This window comes from Schistocerca gregaria, chromosome 10 (genome assembly GCF_023897955.1).
Source record: "Schistocerca gregaria isolate iqSchGreg1 chromosome 10, iqSchGreg1.2, whole genome shotgun sequence".
In the NCBI taxonomy this organism is placed as follows: domain Eukaryota; kingdom Metazoa; phylum Arthropoda; class Insecta; order Orthoptera; family Acrididae; genus Schistocerca; species Schistocerca gregaria.
The window spans coordinates 170736426-170756197 of record NC_064929.1 but is presented as its reverse complement, the minus strand read 5'-3'; positions in this window follow the sequence as shown (position 1 = coordinate 170756197).

The following is a 19772-nucleotide window of genomic DNA, read 5'->3' as shown; positions in this document are numbered from 1 at the left end:
TTTCATCCTTGTTCGTACTGCTTTAAGAAAACGTTAATAGAATTTAATCTGCACAAAACGGGACCCAATAGTGCACACATGAAATAAAAAACGGAGATTGCTAAAAGCACGTAAGAAACGAAACATCAGAAAGAGTAGGAAATATTGCAAACTGACTGTACTTCCACAAGTACAAGCCCATTCTTAGGGCGATCAGCACACTACTTTCAAATTGGCATCAGCATATAAACTAAACGTAGAAGATATGTACGACCAGTTTAAAATAAATCGTCAGACAATTAGTGAAGACAGATCAGACTTACAGCTATGATCTATAAGGTGTTCATTATGTTCCGAACATTTTCAACTGTAGCTTCATCCTAAATTTTCAGATCTTACTCAGCAATCACAAGATCTACACACACACACACACAGGATAACTTTCTCTTTGGAAACATCCATCAAAAATATTTTCTTGGTGTGTGCGCTCATTACCACAGTAAATTGTCAGTTATTGCCCATGTTGAGCCGTCGCATTAAATGAAAATGTTTTGTCGATTTTTCAGTTCACGAAACAGATTGCAATAGCCTTCAACTTTTATTGCTTTTTTACTGAAGGCCTCTTGTACGAGCACGAAGAAAAATTAGGCAAAATTTTACGCCAGAAAAGTTTCAGCCGCATTGTTTTGGCGTTCTTCAAACTTATTTTTATTTCCTTCTTGTACTACTTTACAGAAAACGTTTTGTTAAGAAGACTAGTATCTTTTGTTGGAACGCACATGACTTTTCACGAACTATCGAATAGTGTTGAGAACACACATCGTTCCTCCAGAACAATCTCAGTTACTAAATTTCTCGGCAGATTAAAATATTACGAGTGTTAATTATAAAGCCTAATGTTAACATCTTTGCGTAATATCATTAGCCGAAAACCGCTTTCATATGTCAGATTGTTTATGAAATTCGCGTTACATCGGCAGTGCTTCGCTGTGTCTCACTAACCATGCAGTTTACAGAGGATGATTCGTACAGTTATTTGCTTCCTTTCCATCCTCATACAAAGCGATGAAAATCCTCATGTCGCAGTGCGCTTCCAAATTTCTCTCAACTTGTTCGTGTGGTCCCCAAGCAAATTATGCTACGGAGGATACAGAACCTGTCAGCACATGTCTTTCGTCTTTTTCTTGTTTACAAAAGTGTGATATTATTTTTCCACATCCGTCTCAGTTATAAATAAATATCATATACCTGTCCTCAATTGGGAGATAGAATTATCTGGTATGATTTCTGACTTCCACAGGCGAAATCCCTCTCCTCTCTGAAACTCATTTATTTCATTTGTCCAGCTTTTATTAAATCTAATCTTCAAAAAACGGTTCAAACGGCTCTGAGCACTATGGGGCTTAACATCGGAGGTCATCAGTCCCCTAGAACTTAGAACTACTTAAACCTAACTAACCTAAGGACATCACACACATCCATGCCCAAGGCAGGATTCGAACCTGCGACTGTAGCGGTCGCGCTGCTCCAGACTGAAGCGCCTAGCACCGCTCGGCCACACTGGCCGGCCAAATCTAATCTTCCATTATTTCTTAAGTCAACGATTATTGATTACAGCTTTTAATTTAGTTCTTATCTGCAAACGTGCTCTGTGTTGTCAGTTTACTGAACGTCTCTACCGGTTTCCAAGGAACTCGTTTAATCATTTTCATAATAATGCCTTATAATTTCAGTCACCTCTTCCTGAAAGACACTTTATGGAGTATGATTGTTGTTCGAAGGGTATGGTGGAACTATGTTTATATATCTTTAATTACTAATTGGGATCCAATGATCAAAATTTCGGATGAACAAATACTGCTCCAGACTTAATTATGGTAATGATATGTCTTTTTTGTTACAGTCTCTGTCTAAGCACTAGATTTAGACTGTTTTGTTCATGTGATGATAAGATCACTGCTATGTCCTGTGACATAATATCGTCTTTCAATTCCACCAACTGAAATTTTTTAATACATATATTATTGTCTCAAAGCGTAGCCCTCAAAAACAGGTATTTTGCGCGTTCTGGCAGTATCATACTACAGTGAAAATTTTTACCGTGAAAACATTTGACTCGAAAAAATCAGTTAACATTGAAAGATATTTCAGTGCTGACGAAATACTACGTAATTTCATACTTTTTTTCATTTAGCACGAAACAAAAATATTCTGATACGGAAGGAATATGCTTGCTTTCTGAAGTTGCAACCCTACCTGGGTGTATAGGCTTACCGTACTTTCGGTACCCTATGAAAGTAAACAAGGTTGCAACTTTTACTATATCACTTCTTGTCTTTGGGTACTGCCGCTGTCAGAATACTTCAGTTATCCAATTCGGTGAGGGGGGGGGGGGGGGTGCTTCAATGTCGGTGGATTTTGTGTCGAAATCAGCTAGTGACTTGTTTGTTTTTAAATATAGATATTGTAAATTTATATTTTTACACGCAGTGGCAGAAATTAGGAATGTTTCTACATAATTAGACTGTCCTACGATATTACTGGATGAATTTGTTGCAGTGGATGATGGCTGATGATGATGTGTGTACAGCGCCGATTATGACAGACGATAACGTTTTGGAGTTAGGTCGGAGTTCAAAAGATTGTATCGATGTGGTCGCCACCGACGAATTTCACAGTGAAATCAACATTACGGTTTTCTGTCCCCACTGCATCCGAAATGGTGAACATTGTGGTTTTCTGTCCCCACTGTATCCTAAATGCTGAACGCCATGAAAAATATTCATACCCATTACAGATATACATTAAAATGGCGACATTAATGAATGGATTAAATCGAACAATTTGCTGAAACTTTGATTCTTGAGAAGAGAATATAGAAAAAAATAGTTTTTAGCCCAAAAAACAAAACAAAAAAATGTACTGTATTAAACCTTCACTGCACAGTGTGTATATAGAAGGGGAAATTTTAGTGGAATATCAAATTACTGTATAGTAATAACATTACACGAGGTCGAAAATGAAGTCTTTTATTTTTATTTTCCTCGCGCGTGTTGCTTAATGCGAAATACTTTTAACATTAAAACATATTTCGGTGGCCTCAGTTCGTGTTGAACGCTTTCGCTGTACCATGTATTGTTACACGGGAATGTTAATCGTGTGACTTAATTTCAGTGCGAATGTAGTCTAGTATAACTGGATTTTCTTTAGCTGTTTATTCTGATCATCTTACATCTACAACAGTATTGGAGATTACGATTCACCAAGCATAGTCTGAATCAGCAGAAAATAAATATTTCATGATATGATTGTATGGAAAATATCCAGCTATAGTGTTGATACGAAACAGAGCCTATTTACAGCTTTTGGATATCACTCATGAGAAGAAATCTCTCTTCAAGAGCTCAGGTATACCTAGCTGACAAAATTCACTGGTGCAAAAACGCATGAATTAAAAAAAAAAGATTAAATTGGCTCTATCCCACCAATAAATCACGCTTCATCTCCCATTGCAACAATGCGTTTACTCCATCTGCGGAGCTATGCTGTAGTTTTACGATGTTTCCCCTGAGAATGAAATACGAGTCTACAGTGTCCAATTTTCCTCTGCTAAGGTCTGGTAGCCTTGTTGGCCAATGACATGACTGTTGCGGCCATCACAAAGCTCAGATAAATTTTAATTTAAATTTCATCTTTTCATTTCTTTTTCATTCATTCATTATAAAATGGCCGAGAATATACTATTGTAAAAAGAAGGGTTTCTTGTGCTTGCTATGTATGACTTGCTGCATCGATTTTGTAGCTTCTCTGTGAATCAAACATGCGAAAATTTTTCAGCGCTGACGTTTAGTGTCTTACAATCAGCGGGAAGTGCGTCAGTACATGTAGCTGCGTAATTTTAAGTGTCCTGTTAAGTATGAATTGAGAGAAGCTAACACTCGCTTACACCGTTCAGTTTGGCACGTCAGAATCAGAAACATGAATGTGTCGGACGCAGAGATATGAAGAGTCGTTAAAATAAAAACGAAAAGTCAGGCACAGATACAAGATGCCACCAGTTCCCTCACAGCTCACCAAAAGCCAAAGACTTTCATCACTGGATGCCACAGACTGTCATCAGTGGACAGATGTTGCTTTATGAGCAAAGGGATCATTGCTTTTGTGGTACATCCAAAGTCTTCGTAAAATAAGCGAAACTACCTTAACACATACATTGTATTGAAAAAAGTTGTGATGACGTACATGCTCTTAATCTATTTTGGACGAATACAGAATTATGTGACGGAGAAATACAACTTTATGTTGGAAATTATGTATATAGACGTAGGCTGCCCGCCACAGATTACCTTTCTTTTTTTCGTTATTCGCTCGAATCTAGTTGCAGTAATGTTTTAACACATAAAACTGCCCTTAAAAGTGGTTATTATATATATTTTAGATACAATTTTTACGTATACCTGTCCATAATATCACACTAAAAATCTACCACTCTGTAAAAATAGAAAATAAACATTTCTTTTGGCTGCAATTTCAGTGAAAGAATTAATGATAGATTACTACAACACTAGTATTAACCCTTGTTTTCAAGGGGTGGAAGGCTGTTTGCACGAGCGTTTGGGCAGACATTCTGAAAAACCAAAGATGAGTGCCTATCAAGTCGGAACTAGTTACGCATTGCAGATAAGCAACGACAAAACAAAGTTGACCGATTGGACTAATTTATTAAACAACAAAAATTATCAGAAGGGTCAGTAGTTGTCATTTCCACAGGATATGTTCTTAATAGTGTTAAAATTGTACCTCATACTGAAACAGATAATATCTACGCAATGTTGAAAATTTGTATTATTATGTCGCTGTATCTGGGTTGTTTTGAACGCAAAAGAAAGCTGTGCAAAGGACAGTTACACTGTGTGGGGATTGGCATAACATTTTAATTCCTTTCAAATTTCTAAATGTCTGTGCCACTGGAAGTGTCGGCGCACGTATGTTATCGCTTTCTTACGTTACTAAGCCATTTCCAGAGTAACGCAGTAATTCACCCTTAAGTCGTCACCATTTAATAAAAATGAATTTCATAATGGGAAATATTTCTAGAAACAAGTCCCGACCAATAGTCTATAACTTAAGCAACAATAAGTATACCTCTCAGCGGTAAATATTCTAATATTTTGATTTTAGCGACCAAACTATAACTTCAAGTGCGAACATTTTAGGTTAGACTTTACCGTGACTGTTACTGACATTAAATGAATCAACATGTTTACTGTTACCAGTCACTATTTATTCATCCCCACGACGCGTTTGTTTGCTTTCTCTGTCGTAAACACATCAGATGTATACTGTCATATTTTGTAAATAAGTATGGCTTCGTATTTTGTAAACAAATGTGGCACTTCCACAGTAAAAAATGTAAATCCACTTGATGATGGAGGTTTAAACCTTTGAAACGCGTCTTGGAAATAAATAAACAGCGACTGGTAACAGTAAACTTGTTGCTTTATTTAAAGACCACACAATAAGTGATGCGCTGTCTGAAAAATAGAATATGCGAGCGCTCCGTCGTACCAATAACATTACCAACCTTGCAATCAAAGAAACCTCCTCCAGTAAAAGTGGTAAGCGCTCAGTCAAAAAAGTTTCGAGATTGGACGAATAAAAAATAGACAAAAGCTAAGACGGTGGTTTTAACGTTTCATGTGTTCTACACTGCCCCCACTTTAGTGCAACGCGCGGAAAGTTATTCCAGCCATGTGAAACTGTCAGAAAGTTCTTCTTTGGGATGCTATTGACCTCGTGCATTACATTCACACATTCTTCGGTTTGGCAAATCATCAGAGACTCATTCTGCACTTTGTCGTTTTGTGATGGCTTCTTACTGATGACACAAAGTTTCGTCAATGTCATGATTTATCTTTTCACAAAATAGTCGTCCGCATTTTTAATTTAGTCTAGTCGCGGCGGGCGTCCAAATGTCGATGATTTTGTTCGGGTATCGCCGTGCGTGGAGAAAATTTTGTACTCGCTTTCCGCTACTTTAAAACGTTCTGGAGAATGTCCTGCACACCTAATTTATAGACGTTCAGTTTGTCGCTCCCTTGAGATTTGTGTCACAGCAACGTTGAGACTCTATGTTCGCATCGCATGTCCACTACTTATCACTGCCTGCCCACAACTGACTAGTCAAATGCACATTCATTGTTTACATTTGTTATCTGAAATTGACGCCGTAGTTACTGCGCTGACATTTATTACACGCCAGCAATAAAATCAGTCTCGGCACTGTTTGGAGGAATGCTGTACGCATTGGAAATTCCTCAAAAACGACTACTGCATTCTGTAACACAACAAGAGCAATGAATCACATCTCACCAATCGAGCCCACCAATACTTTACAATGGACGCGTAGTCAGGCCTCCTAATGCAGTGCGCCTATAAAGGTAACCAAACACAAAACGCTACTACGACCACTGATGGAGTATTGCTCCAGTGCTTGGAATGCTTACCGAGAAAATATAACTGCAGACATCGAACGGATTGAAGGTTCAAATGGTTCAAATGGCTCTGAGCACTGAGGTCATCAGTCCCCTAGAACTTGGAACTACTTAAACTAACCTAAGGACATCACACACATCCATGCCCGAGGCATAGCTGTTGCGCGGTTCCAGACTAAAGCGCCTAGAACAACTCGGCCACCTCAGCGGGCAGGATTGAAGGGTGAGCGGCTATGATTGCAGCGGATCAGTACAGCTCACACGAATGTGAAACGTAGATACACCACCGCTCGGTAATATCAATAAATCTAATAATTTATTTCTAATTCCCTGCACATAACATGTAATATCATGGTTATGGTTGAGTAAGCAAAGCAGTAGTACAACATTGGTAAACATCTCAGGTTTATCTGTTTCTTTTTATCTGAATGCAACATCATCCAGAAGAGTGTTGTATACAGAAAAAATAGTTATGTGAACTGGTACTTTTGTTTACCTTTGTGACTAAGGCGAATGAATGATGATTCCATGGTGCCCTGTTGTTCCCAGTAGTGTTGTGCCACCCACAACGTACTTCAACCCAATGACACAATGCATCCTATACAGTTACTACCTAACCACGCTTTTACGGCACTTGGCCTCAAGTGGCCGTTGCGGGAGGAAGACGGTTCAAACCCGCATGCGGCCATTTTGATTTAGGTTTTGCATGATTGCCCTAAATCGGTTAAGGCAAATGCCGGGATGGTTCCATCTGAAGAGCAAGGCCGCTTTCCTTCCGCAACTTTGCTATCCGAGTTTGTATTCCATCTCTAATGACGTCGTTGTCGACGGAAAGTCAAACACTAACCTCCCCTCCTCCAGAGACGGTTATCAAAAAACACGTATTGACGTTAAAATAAACAAGTACAGTGATAACTAAGAAAAGCGTATCGCATTATGAATGATTTCAAGATGATTGTGCATATACTATCACGTGTTTCAGCGAGTCCTTGTGAATTATAACGATAGAAACGCACGATAAGCGACCGAAGCGCCCTCACGCCACGTTGCAATGTTATTGTCGTCCACTAACATTGCACTTAAGTTCTTTAGTGACAGTTAATAGTGTCCACTGCGTTATGGCTCCAAGAGTAGAGATATCGGCAGACAAAGATGCTTTAATTGTAGCACTCAGCCAAACAGGTTTACCTGGGCCCCAAGTTGCGGAATAATGTGGCGTGTCTCTAGCAGGAGTGTAATATCCTATTTAGTGCCAGAAGAAAGTAGGCAGCACTAAGGACCTATCACAACCAGGACGCCCTTGTAAAACAACTGAAAGTGATGACAAATTCATCAGAATTACTAGTAAGGGAAAGAGGTCCAAAACTGCAGCACAAATTTTCGCAGAATTGGTAGAAATGAATAAGAAAAACCTATCTGTAGCAATAGTAAAAATGAGGCTGGTTGAAGCCGGCTTGAAAAGATCAGTGGCAGCAAGGAAACCGCTTCTGAAACCGGTAAATAAAAAGAGGAGACTCGAATGGGCTAGGAAATATAACAAGCGGGTGAATGAAGAGTGCAGGAAAGTGCTACTCACAGGTGAATCGAGATTCGATATTTTCCATTCCAGATAGAGGACACTTGTTGTCTTCTGAAGGAAAGAATGTTCCAACAGTGCACTCTTCCTACAGATAAACACGGGAGGAGTTGTATTATGGCTTGCTGATGTTTTTCAGGAAGCAGAACAGGCGACATAGTAAGAATAAAAGGGTGTGTGGACCAGAAGTACTAACACCACATAATCCAGTGTCACATGACACCACGTGGATCACGCTCAATAGGGGAAGGGTTCACATTGCAACTGGGTAACAACACCAAACATCAGTCGGTGTTCTATAAGAAACACATTGCATGAAAAGAACAGACGATACTGAAAGATATGACGTAGCCGTTCCAAATTCTCACCAGTAATCCTATTAAATTGGTTTAGGAATCAAGTGGACGGACGTATCCCGAAAGCTCACCTAACAAGCAAGGAATATCTCTGCAGTATCTTTAGGGATGAGTGGAATTCGACTCACAACACCTACAAAACCTCGTACTTTGATGAAAGTAATAATTTTTCTCTTTATAGCATACACGGTCCAGTCACTCTGATGTGGCTACCACTTATGTTCGACGTCAACGTGCAATCACCACTCATAGACGCAGGTGGAAGCACTAGCACTGAAGGGTGTACAGGATGACTCACTAACTATTGCTACATAGAATAACTCCGAAAGTATGATAGCAGCTGAAAAGCTCGTGGGCCATAATATGACGTTGGTTTTTTGTTGCTAGGTGGGCTCGCGTCCTAGATATGAAGGTGAACTTTGTTTTTTTAAATGGGATACTATAGTTTGTTACTTATTTTCTGATAGCAGCTATCTAGAAGAATCCAATGATGTGTAACAGTGAGGCCTTTGAAGGTCACGGAAGATCAAAAAGGTGGCATGCACGTCAATTTACAGAAAGCGTTCGAAGTGATGACTGCTGTCAATGCAGTGCTGCAATCTTCTTATCATGGATTGAGTGGTATTCGTTATCACTGCTGCCCTTATCGAAAAACATGCTCTCACAATTTGTATAGTTACATTTTTGGGGAAATCACTTCATACAGTTACTGACCAAATTTTAAATTTTTCATTGCTGCCATAATCTATTTATTTAGATGTGCAATGAAAAGAACCTCACTGGCTGTAAAATACTTTTATTAAAGGTCACGACCAGTTTCGCATCTCAGATAATTTGTACGAAGTTCATAAGGAAAAAGTTTTATACGAAGAATTCTCAACAATGATCTGAAAAAATGTGTGATACTAAAAAGCAGTATCATATAGCAATACTTTGAAGGGTACTCACAAAGATTCTTTTTAAAATGTCATAGTGGAAGAGTAACTGCCTTAGAACCACTCCCCATCTTCACGTCAGGTTATAAACAAATAGCGCGCTAAAATCGGTAGTCCATAGATATAAACCTGTTTGAAGACTGACGGGTCAAACAAAGCTGCAGACTAGCAACACATCCAGACAATATCGATGTATGTACCCTATAAACGAGAAGATCCTTACCATGCCACGAGCAGGAAGGGGGGTTGAGCGGCGGCGGTCGAGTCGGCACTGACCGCTCTGCAATGCGGAAGGTGTTTACCGGCGGCGCCTGCGGCGACGGAAATATAGCCGTCGCTATTGAAGGCATAAATGGTGGGAGGTGACTGTACATGTGCTAAAGTACTAAAAATATGTAACACATTGCAGAAGGATTTAGTTCCGTTAATAAAAGCGGGAACTCGAATGGCCTTTCGAGCTTTATTAAAGTTTTACGTTTTAACTGTCAATTTACAGTATTTTTATAAAATATGTATGAGAAAGAAGGAATTAGTATTAGCACTCAGATTTCATTAACATTTAACATTTTCTTTTACTTTCAGCATATTTCCGTAGCGGCGGTTTGTTTCATCTCCACTGACGCAAACTGCAAACAGCTTTCGTATTACAGAGCGGTCAGTACTGTCTTGCCTGCTACTGCTCAACCGTCTCCTACTCGTGGCACGGTAAGGCTATACATACCTATAGGTTCATCCATTGAAACTGTCTACGAGTGTTACTAGTCTGCAGCTTTATTTGAGCCGTTTCGCCTTTATCCTGGTTTTGTTTATATACACTGGGGAGACGGTAGTTTTGAGGCTTCGACCCTCCGTTTGCGAGGTGCAGTGCAGTAGCTGGACGTGCCGTGGACTCGACACGTCCTTGGAAGTCCCCTGCAGAGATACTGACACATGCTGCCTATACAGACATCCATAATTGCGAAACTGCTTTCGGGGCAGGAATTTGTGCACGAACTGACCTCTCTGTTAACTACTATAAATCTTCAACGGGAGTCGTGACGGGCGATTTGGGTGCCCAAATCATTCGCTCTAGTTGTCCGGAATGTTCTTCAAACCAATCGCGATCAGTTGTGGCCCGGTAAGATGGAACATTGTTATCCATAAAAATTTCATAGTTTGGGAACATGAAGGCGGTGAATGGCTGCAAACGGTCGTCTCCAGTAAATCGGTTCGGCTGGACTAGAGGATCCACCCCACTCCATGTATGTTAATGACATAGGAGACAATCTGAGTAGCCGTCTTAGATTGTTTGCAGATGATGCTGTCATTTACCGTCTTGTAAAATCATGAGATGATCAAAACGACTTGCAATATGATTTGGATAAGATACGTGTATGGTACGAAAAGTGGGAAGACCCTGAATAAAGAAAAGTGTCAAGTTATTCACATGAGTACTAAAAGGAATCAGCTAAACTTTGATTACGCGATAAATCACACAAATCGGAAGGCTGTTAATTCAACTAAATACTTAGGGATTACAATTACAAATAACCTAAACTGGAATGATCACATAGATAATATTGTGGGTAGAGTAAACCAAAGACTGCGATTCATTGGCATAACACTTAGAAGGTGCAACAAGTCTACTAAAGAGACAGCTTACACCACACTTGTCCGCCCTATTCTAGAGTATTCCTGTGCGGTGTGGGATCTGCATCAGGTGGGACTGACGGATGACACTGAAAAGGTACAAAGATGGGTAGCTCGTTTTGTACTATTGTTAAATAAGGAAGATAGTGTCACAACCATGATAAGTCAATTGGATTTTTTGGATTGTTTGGGGGAAGAGACCAAACAGTGAGGTGATAGGTCTCATCGGATTAGGGAAGGACAGAGAAGGAAGTCGGCCGTGCCCTTTCAAAGGAACCATTCCGGCATTTGCCTGGAGCGATTTAGGGAAATCATGGAAAACCTAAATCAGGATGAACGGACGCGGGATTTAACCGTCGTCCTCCCGAATGCGACGTCAATTGGAATGGCAATGATTAAAAGAAAGGAGTTTTTCGTTGCGACGGGATCTTCTCAAGAAATTTCAATCACCAGCTTTCACCGATTGCGAAAACGTTCTGTTGGCACCCACCTACAAAGGGAGAAATAATCATCACGATAAAATAAGAGAAATCAGGGCTCGCACAGAAAAATTTAAGTGCTCGTTTTTCCCCTCGTGCCATTCGAGAGTGGAACGGTAGAGAGACTCTTGAAGGTGGTTCATTGAACCCTCTGCCAGGCATTTTATTGTGAATAGCAGAGTAATCACGTAGATGTAGATGTGTAGATGTAAATGTGAAGACTGCCCACACCATTATGGAGCCACCACCAGCTTGCCTGGTTGACAACCTGGATCCCTGGCTTCGTTGGGTCTGCTCCACACAAGAACCCTATCATCAGCTCTTCCCAACTGAAATCAGGACTCATATCGCCAAATCACGGTTTGGGAGAGAGGCGCTGCAGGCGATGTCGGTATGTTAGCAAAGGCACCCGTTCTGGTCGTCTGCTGCCATTGTCCATTAACGCCAAATTTCACCGCGCTGCCCTAACGGATACGTTCGTCGTACATCCCACATTGCTTTCTGCCATTATTTCACGCAGTGTTGCTTGTCTGGTAGCACTGACAGCTCTACGCAAATGTCGCTATTCTCGGTCGTTAAGTGAGAGCCGTCGGCAGAGAGAAGTAATCCCCGAAATTTGTTATTCTCGGTACACTCTTCACACTGTGAACCTTGGAATATTGAATTCCCTAACGAATTACGAAATGACATGTGCCATGCGTTTATTTCCAACAACCGTTTCGCGTTCGGAGTCTGTTAATTCCCGTCGTGCGGCCATAATCTCATCGGACTTCTCTTCACACGAATCGCCCGACTACCAATGACAGCTCCGTCAATGCACTGTGTTTTTATACCTTGCGTATGCGATACTATCGTCATATGTGCGTATCGGTGTCCCATGACCTTCGCCGGCTCAGTGCAGGTTCCGCTATTGCCTTCAATTTAACTAAGGGGTACAGCCTTTAGCGATCTACTTGTTAACCTGACTTGAATGATGGAAAGTGGTTCTGAGACAGTTAACATTCGCTACGGCTTTTTTACAAAAATCTGTGAGTACTCCTCAAGTATTGCTGTATAAGACTACTTTTTAGTATAACTGTATTGACCAGAGTATTGTTAAGGAACGTGTGTAAAAAAATTTTACTTATTAATTTTGTACAGATCACCTAAGAAGGCGTTTTCCATTGACGCGAAAACGTTCGTGACTTTTAATAAAAAGTATTTTACAGCCAGTGAAGATAATTTCATTCAAAATCTGTAGATCTGTTAAGATTTAACACAATATGTCAAGTATTAAATCTCGAATATGCATATTCGAGGCAGCGTAATTCATAGCGTACAGATTATCCAGACAATATTCATCTAGTATTGGAGAATGAGAACACTTAGCGATTTCCAACTAACTTTACACATAATTTCATAGCTTTTCGAAAGTTTGTCACTCACTATATTTTCACTGTAGAACTGCAGCACCATGTTCAAATGTTCAAGTGTGTGTGAAATCTAATGGGACTTAACTGTTAAGATCATCAGTCCCTAAGCTTGCACACTACTTAACCTAAACTATCCTAGGGACAAACACACACAAACATGCCCGAGGGCGGACTCGAACCTCCACCGGCATCAGCCGCACAGTCCATCACTGCAGCGCCTTAGACTGTTCAGCTATTCCCGCGCGGCGCAGCACCATGCATGGCGTTTTACTTTATTATGTCAGTTTACATCTGAAGTGGTTTTATACGTCGATTCTTTACAGAATTGAGGGGGAGCGGCGATTATTGGTGTTCACATGTCACCATATGCACAGCTAGATGGCGTTACATTAAATATCTGTCGTAAGACAGTTAGCATCAAACTGCAGCCGCAGTAAGGTTCAGTCACAGAGTCCCAAGTGCAGGAAATCCGTTGCAGACTGTGTATGCCAATTCTATGTACACTGAATGCTAGATATACTCTTGAAAACATTAACAATACTATGATCTCTACACAGTAGCTTCGAGAAAAATTTACCATTTCTCTTAGAAGACCTAGTATACTGAGAACGCCAGAGCGCTCCTATGACATCTCATGCAAACCTAGTATTTACTAAGCCATGTTGAAACAAACAGCTACAGGAAAATGAAGAATTTGTAAGCTGTTGATTTCACGAGTAAGGGCGGTCGATTCACAGAATGACTCAGGCATAACGACCATAGTTTAACATTTAACTTGCGGAATTCCAGCGAGTAAAAATGCCTAGAGGATCAATTAAATACGTTAACTAAAGCTTAGAACCTCGTCAGCCTATCACGGGCAGTTGCTAAGCAGCTATTGCTTCAGTCAAGGTGACGATGGAAGAAAGGTTGCGTATTTATACCTTCCCGACGTGCATGTGACTAACTCTTGACACATTTCCTGTTATTACCTAGCGTGGCGTAATTTTACGCTTATCAATACGAAAGTAATGAGATTCTGGTGTTTTTAGATATCAGGCTTCAAAAGAGTTATAAAATCACCGATTTTTTTTTTTTTGAGGTTCCCAGGTACAATGCAACAAAAGAACATACTTTCACATTACATCGAATGCGTAAGAAATCTTTTCATTTTAATATTTAATTCCGCGTAAAATCATGCCCAGTGTCAGGTTAGTATTCTGGAAATATTATTTTTATTACTTGATTGCATGGTGTCTTTTGAAGCGAAAAAAAAAAAAAAACCAGACACCACGCCGCATCCGCAGCTATGATGTAGTTATTTTAGTTGTAGCGGGGGGAAAGAAAAAGAAAGGGAATGAACTGTTAATGTCAGCTGCCGGCGACAAGTGAGAAATGTGTGCTGGTCCAGGATGCGAACCCCGGACCTCCTGCTTACTAAGCAGCTGCACCAACCACTGCTCTGTCTGGATACAGTGTTTATCACCATAGCAGGGACTGCCTCGGAACGCCTCCAGGCCGACCCACATTCTTCCCTGGCGAAACCTGCCCACAGTTTCTGTCAATGTTCTCCATGCTTCCTGCCTTCAGATTCCCTCAGGAAGTCGAACGAAATTCTGCATCCGCACTGAAGGTGATGGATTCATTGCCCACGCCTGACATCACGCATTCGTAAAACTGATTCGCCTCGATGGGAAACTAACCCACCAGATTGAATGTGGATGCACAGTTACGTTCGACCTCCTCGATCTCAAAGTAGCCAGCATGGAGAACTTGGACACAGACTGTGGGCAGGTTTCGCGAGGGATGAATGTGGATAGGTCTGGAGGCGTGCCATGTAGGCCGCGCCTGTGCGGTCAACAGCTTGTCTGGCTGGACCAGTGCTTAATGCAACTGCTTAGTGAGGATTCTAATCCCAGTCCGACACACATTTTCACTCATCGCTGCTCATTCCGCGTAAAGCTCCGACGCAGCTGATATAAATAGTTCCTTCGTTTTCCTTTCATTTCCTTTCTTCCCCCATTACCTTCAATTTGCATATTATTTTTACTGTCATCAAAACTGTGCGTTTACTAGTTCTACATCTACATCTACATCTACATGACTACTCTGCAATTCACATTGAAGTGCTTGGCAGAGGGTTCATCGAACCACAATCATACTATCTCTCTACTATTCCACTCCCGAACAGCGAGCGGGAAAAACGAACACCTAAACCTTTCTGTTCGAGCTCTGATTTCTCTTATTTTATTTTGATGATCATTCCTACCTATGTAGGTTCAACCAACATTAAAAGGAAAGTAGGAGAATATTGATAGTTGCATGCAAGTGTGATGGATAATACAGATAAGCAGAAGAATCGTTTTACATTTGGAAAAACACAAACATATTCAAGCCAAAATTTGAGAAATGTGTGTTGATTTTCCTAAAAGTAGAACAGCTTTGTGGTCGTAGCGTCGTAACATATCGAAAGTTGTTCTATCCGGCAAAAGTATGTAAGGTACAACAACAATTGTAATCAGTCGAATACATAAGTTTAACATGAGGACCTTCTGTTTGGATTTTAATTCAGTAACTCCTTTCACAAACACGAAACATGCTGCCTACCGACAACTAGTGCAGTGATACACAATGTGATCAGAAGTATCCGGACACCCCAAAAACATATTAGCTGCATTGCGTTGCCACCTACTGCCAAGTACTCCATATCAGCGACCTCATTATTCATTGGACATTGTCAGAGAGCGGACTGGGGCGCTCCGCGGAACTCACGGACTTCGAATGTGGTCAGGTGATTCGGAGTCACTTGTCTCATACGTCTGTACACGAGATTTCCACACTCCTAAACATCCCTAGGTTCACTGTTTCCAATGTGATAGTTAAGTGGGAACGTGAAGCGACACGTACATCACAAAAGCGCACAGGCCGACCTCGACTGTTGACTGACAGAGACCGCCGACAGTTGAAGAGGGTCGTAATGTGTAGTAGGCAGACATCTAACCAGACCATCACACAGGAATTCCAAGGTGCATCAGAATCCACTGCAAGTTGAGAAAACTTGGATTTCATGGTCGAGCGGCTGCTCATAAGCCATACATCACGCCGGTAAATGCCAAACGACGACTCGCTTGGTGTAAGTTGCGTAAACGTTGGACGATTCAATAGTGGAAAAACGTTGTGTGGAGTGACGAATCACGGTACACAATGTTTTGATTCGATGGCAGGGTGTGGGTATATCGAATGCGCGGTGAACTTTATCTGCCTGTGTGTGTAGTACCAAAAGTAAAATTCGGAGGCGGTGGTGTTATGATGTGGTCGTGTTTTTCATGGAGGGGAATTGCACCCTTTGTTGTTTTGCGTGGCACTATCACAGCACATTGATGTTTTAAGTACTTTCTTCCTTCCCACTGTTGAAGAGCAATTCGGGAACGGCGATTGCATATTTCAACACGATCGAGCACCTGTTCATAATCGGCGGTCTGTGACGGAGTGGTTACACGACAATAACATCCCTATAGTGGACTGGCCTTCACAGAGTCATGATCTGAAACCTATAAAACACCTTTGGGATGTTTAGGAATGTTGACTTCGTGCAATTCCTCACCGAAAGACATCGATACCTCTCCTGAGTATGGCATACCGTGAAGAATGGGCTGCCATTCCCCAAGAAACCTCCCATCACATCATTGAATGTATGCCTGCGAGAGTGGTAGCTGTCATAAGACTAAGTGTACACCGACACCATATTGAATTCCAGCATTACCGATGGAGGGTGCCACGAACTTTTCAGCCGGGTGTCCGGATACTTTTGATCACATGTTTTTTTTTGTTTTTTTTGCCATCAATCTTCTGACTGATTTTATGCGGCCCGCCACGAAATCCTCTCCAGTGCTAACCTCTTCATCTTAGAGTAGCACTTGGGTGCTACCATCCGCTAAATTGGTTTGGACCTTATGTAACTGAAAATGTTATATGTCTCGATATATTCCGTGTGTGGTCCCCACTACACAGTGATGCCTAACACTACCCTTGCATTAATATTTTCCTTCCATTTTGGTCACCCATGGACTGCATATCAATTTCAATTCCTTCCCAGTGCCTTTTCTTTTCCTACAGTATTATTTCTTCGTTTTAATTTAATCAGAAGTATGTCAGTGTTCTGGTGGAGGAGACAGTTCGAACGGAGAATGTATCATACATTTATGTCTCGTTTTATTTGATTGAAATCGTGGCAAGAAACTGACTACATCATTATCTGCACATAACTGCCTCTACAATATGAATCACTTCCAGTTTCATTGCTGCCAGCGGGAATGTATATTTCTTGCAACACACTTTTTTTGTGGACACAAAATTAATTCTAGGGATATATATTTTGTTTCCCAGTTCTGAAAGGGTTACGTGAGTTTTGTGCCATTCTATATAACATTATTGTTGAGAAACGCTCGGCGAAGGACTGGAGCTTTTATTACGGCAACAAGTCACACCGTCACAGGCCTGTAATTAATACTGGATGTAATCACGGGCCACTCAGTCTGCTGTCGTGACTTTACAGTGGAAACATTTAGTCATTTAATTTCTCACTTATATGACAAAAACCTACGCTGAAAAGGGCATTGATACGTTGCACCTGTTCTCATATCTCTCTTTTTGTCCTCAACCAGTCCGTGGTGGTTTGACTATGGTGTGGTATATTTTTCTGCCTTATTCATTTCATTCGAATATTTACTCAGTACTGTGCACAAACATATGCTGTATAGCTTTCACTCGGCTGCGTGCCTATATTATGTTTCACTGTACTTTTTCGCAACCTTATACCGTACTTGGGTACAAATAGTGTCATCGAATGGTCCTATCACTGTCGCGGTGGGCTTTGAAATCAGCTTAAAGTTCAAGTGAAGGATGAAGTAAAGCCGAGTGTCTTTCATAACGCGTTATGTGGAGTGGATCTGACGTCACAGTTTTTCGTATTTCTATTTGAAATCGAGAATAAATTTTTATAGTTATGTGATCTTCCACTAATGTCATAAAATGGTTCAAATGGCTCTGAGCACTATGGGACTTAACTTCTCAGGTCATCAGTCCCCTAGAACTTAGAACTACTTAAACCTAACTAACCTAAGGAAATCACAGACATCCATGCCCGAGGCAGGATTCGAACCTATGACCGTAGCGGTCGCGCGGTTTCAGACTATAGCGCCTAGAACAGCTCTGCCACATCGGCCGGACATTGATGTCATATATTTATCACTGAAATATACAAAATTTCTTCGAAATTATCAATATTAATGTGAAGATTAACGATTTATTGATATTCGGTCAGATAACAGCATAACAAATTAAGTTTGTATCAATTTTATAGTACTTTTGGTATTTACATTTTACATGAGTGATAATTATCTTTTCTGCAGTGAATAGAAGTTTTTTGCTATTCAGAGCGTCATTTAGTCCACATAGAACTTGGAAACAACGAATTGATTTGAAAGGAAATATTCGTTTCCTAACTATTAATAAAAAAATACATGGAAAACGTTTATAAGCTGTTATCAGAAATAACGTCCGCTTTTATCATCATGTCCGTTTTTTACACAAGATAGGCATCTACGTTTTATGACATCTGCTAAATACTGCAAGATACTGAATTGACTTTAAGACAAGTATCAGAATATATTGGAAAAGAGAGCTTATTAAGCAAACTATTACAGTGACTCAGATAATTTTAAGATTTTGATGCTTCAGAATCTTCGTTACTCATAGACTTTTGTGTTTAATGACAACCGTAAATCCCAGTTCTCATCTTGCTTAATACATGGAATCTTCTATACTAGGATCTAGAAATGGAGTCCCTTTCCTATTACAAACGTTTTCTCACATTTTTATACAAACAAAAGCAAGATTCCACGAATATTGTGCAAAACAGTTTCCTTTGGTCATATCGATAAAATAACAGGCAAAATGCCTCCTACATTTTCCTGTTCGATGCAGATGGAGCTTCTTGCCTATTTCTCTGTAATGGTACCTTCCTCTTCTGTTAATTAGATGCTACACGCATACAAAAAAATGAAAAATTTTGGTACAGCATCTGACCTCAGAATCAAATCATCCAGATAAAAAATTACAGCACCATTATCTGTGACTGTTTGCCTTAAAATTCCTTATTTTAGAGGTAAAGGATCAAACATTCCTTAGTACTTAATCTGTTGGAAAATCGCAACCAGTATTGATGATGCAAAATGAACTTACCAGTCATCGATAAAAAGTGATAATATCAAAAATTCCTGCACATATTTTTGTGATACAACTATATAATGACGTTTACCACTTGTTTCGTAAATTTATACACAAGCAGCCGCGCAGGATTAGCCGAGCGGTCTTAGGCGCTGCAGTCATGGACTGTGCGGCTGGTCCCGGCGGAGGTTCGAGTCCTCCCTCGGGATGGGTGTGTGTGTTTGTCCTTAGGATAATTTAGGTTAAGCAGTGTGTAAACGTAGGGACTGATGACCTTAGCATAAGATTTCATACACATTTGAACATTTTATACACAAGTAAATGCTCTTGAAAAGAACACAATTCTCATCTGTTAGGTAATGTGTTACTTGTTAGATTTCACCTATTATTCAATGAATTGATCTCCAAAATTTGTCCAGAAATTTTGTTATTTTTAAAATAACTCTATCTTTGGAACGGAATGTTGTTTTCTGTCACAAACTAAAAAATGCACGTAGCTGCACCATTATAATGAAAAATCCCCATCATTCACAAATCCCAACTGGTGCTCCGACACTAATGACAGCAAGATAAATCATAACCTTCTAGCTTTCCTCGTGGAGTCAGGAAGCAATCGCACTTAAAAATAATCAAATTTAATCTACACTGTTGTCATATCACAGTTACTACGCTCCGAGACTGACCGGATTCAGTACAGGTATTGCC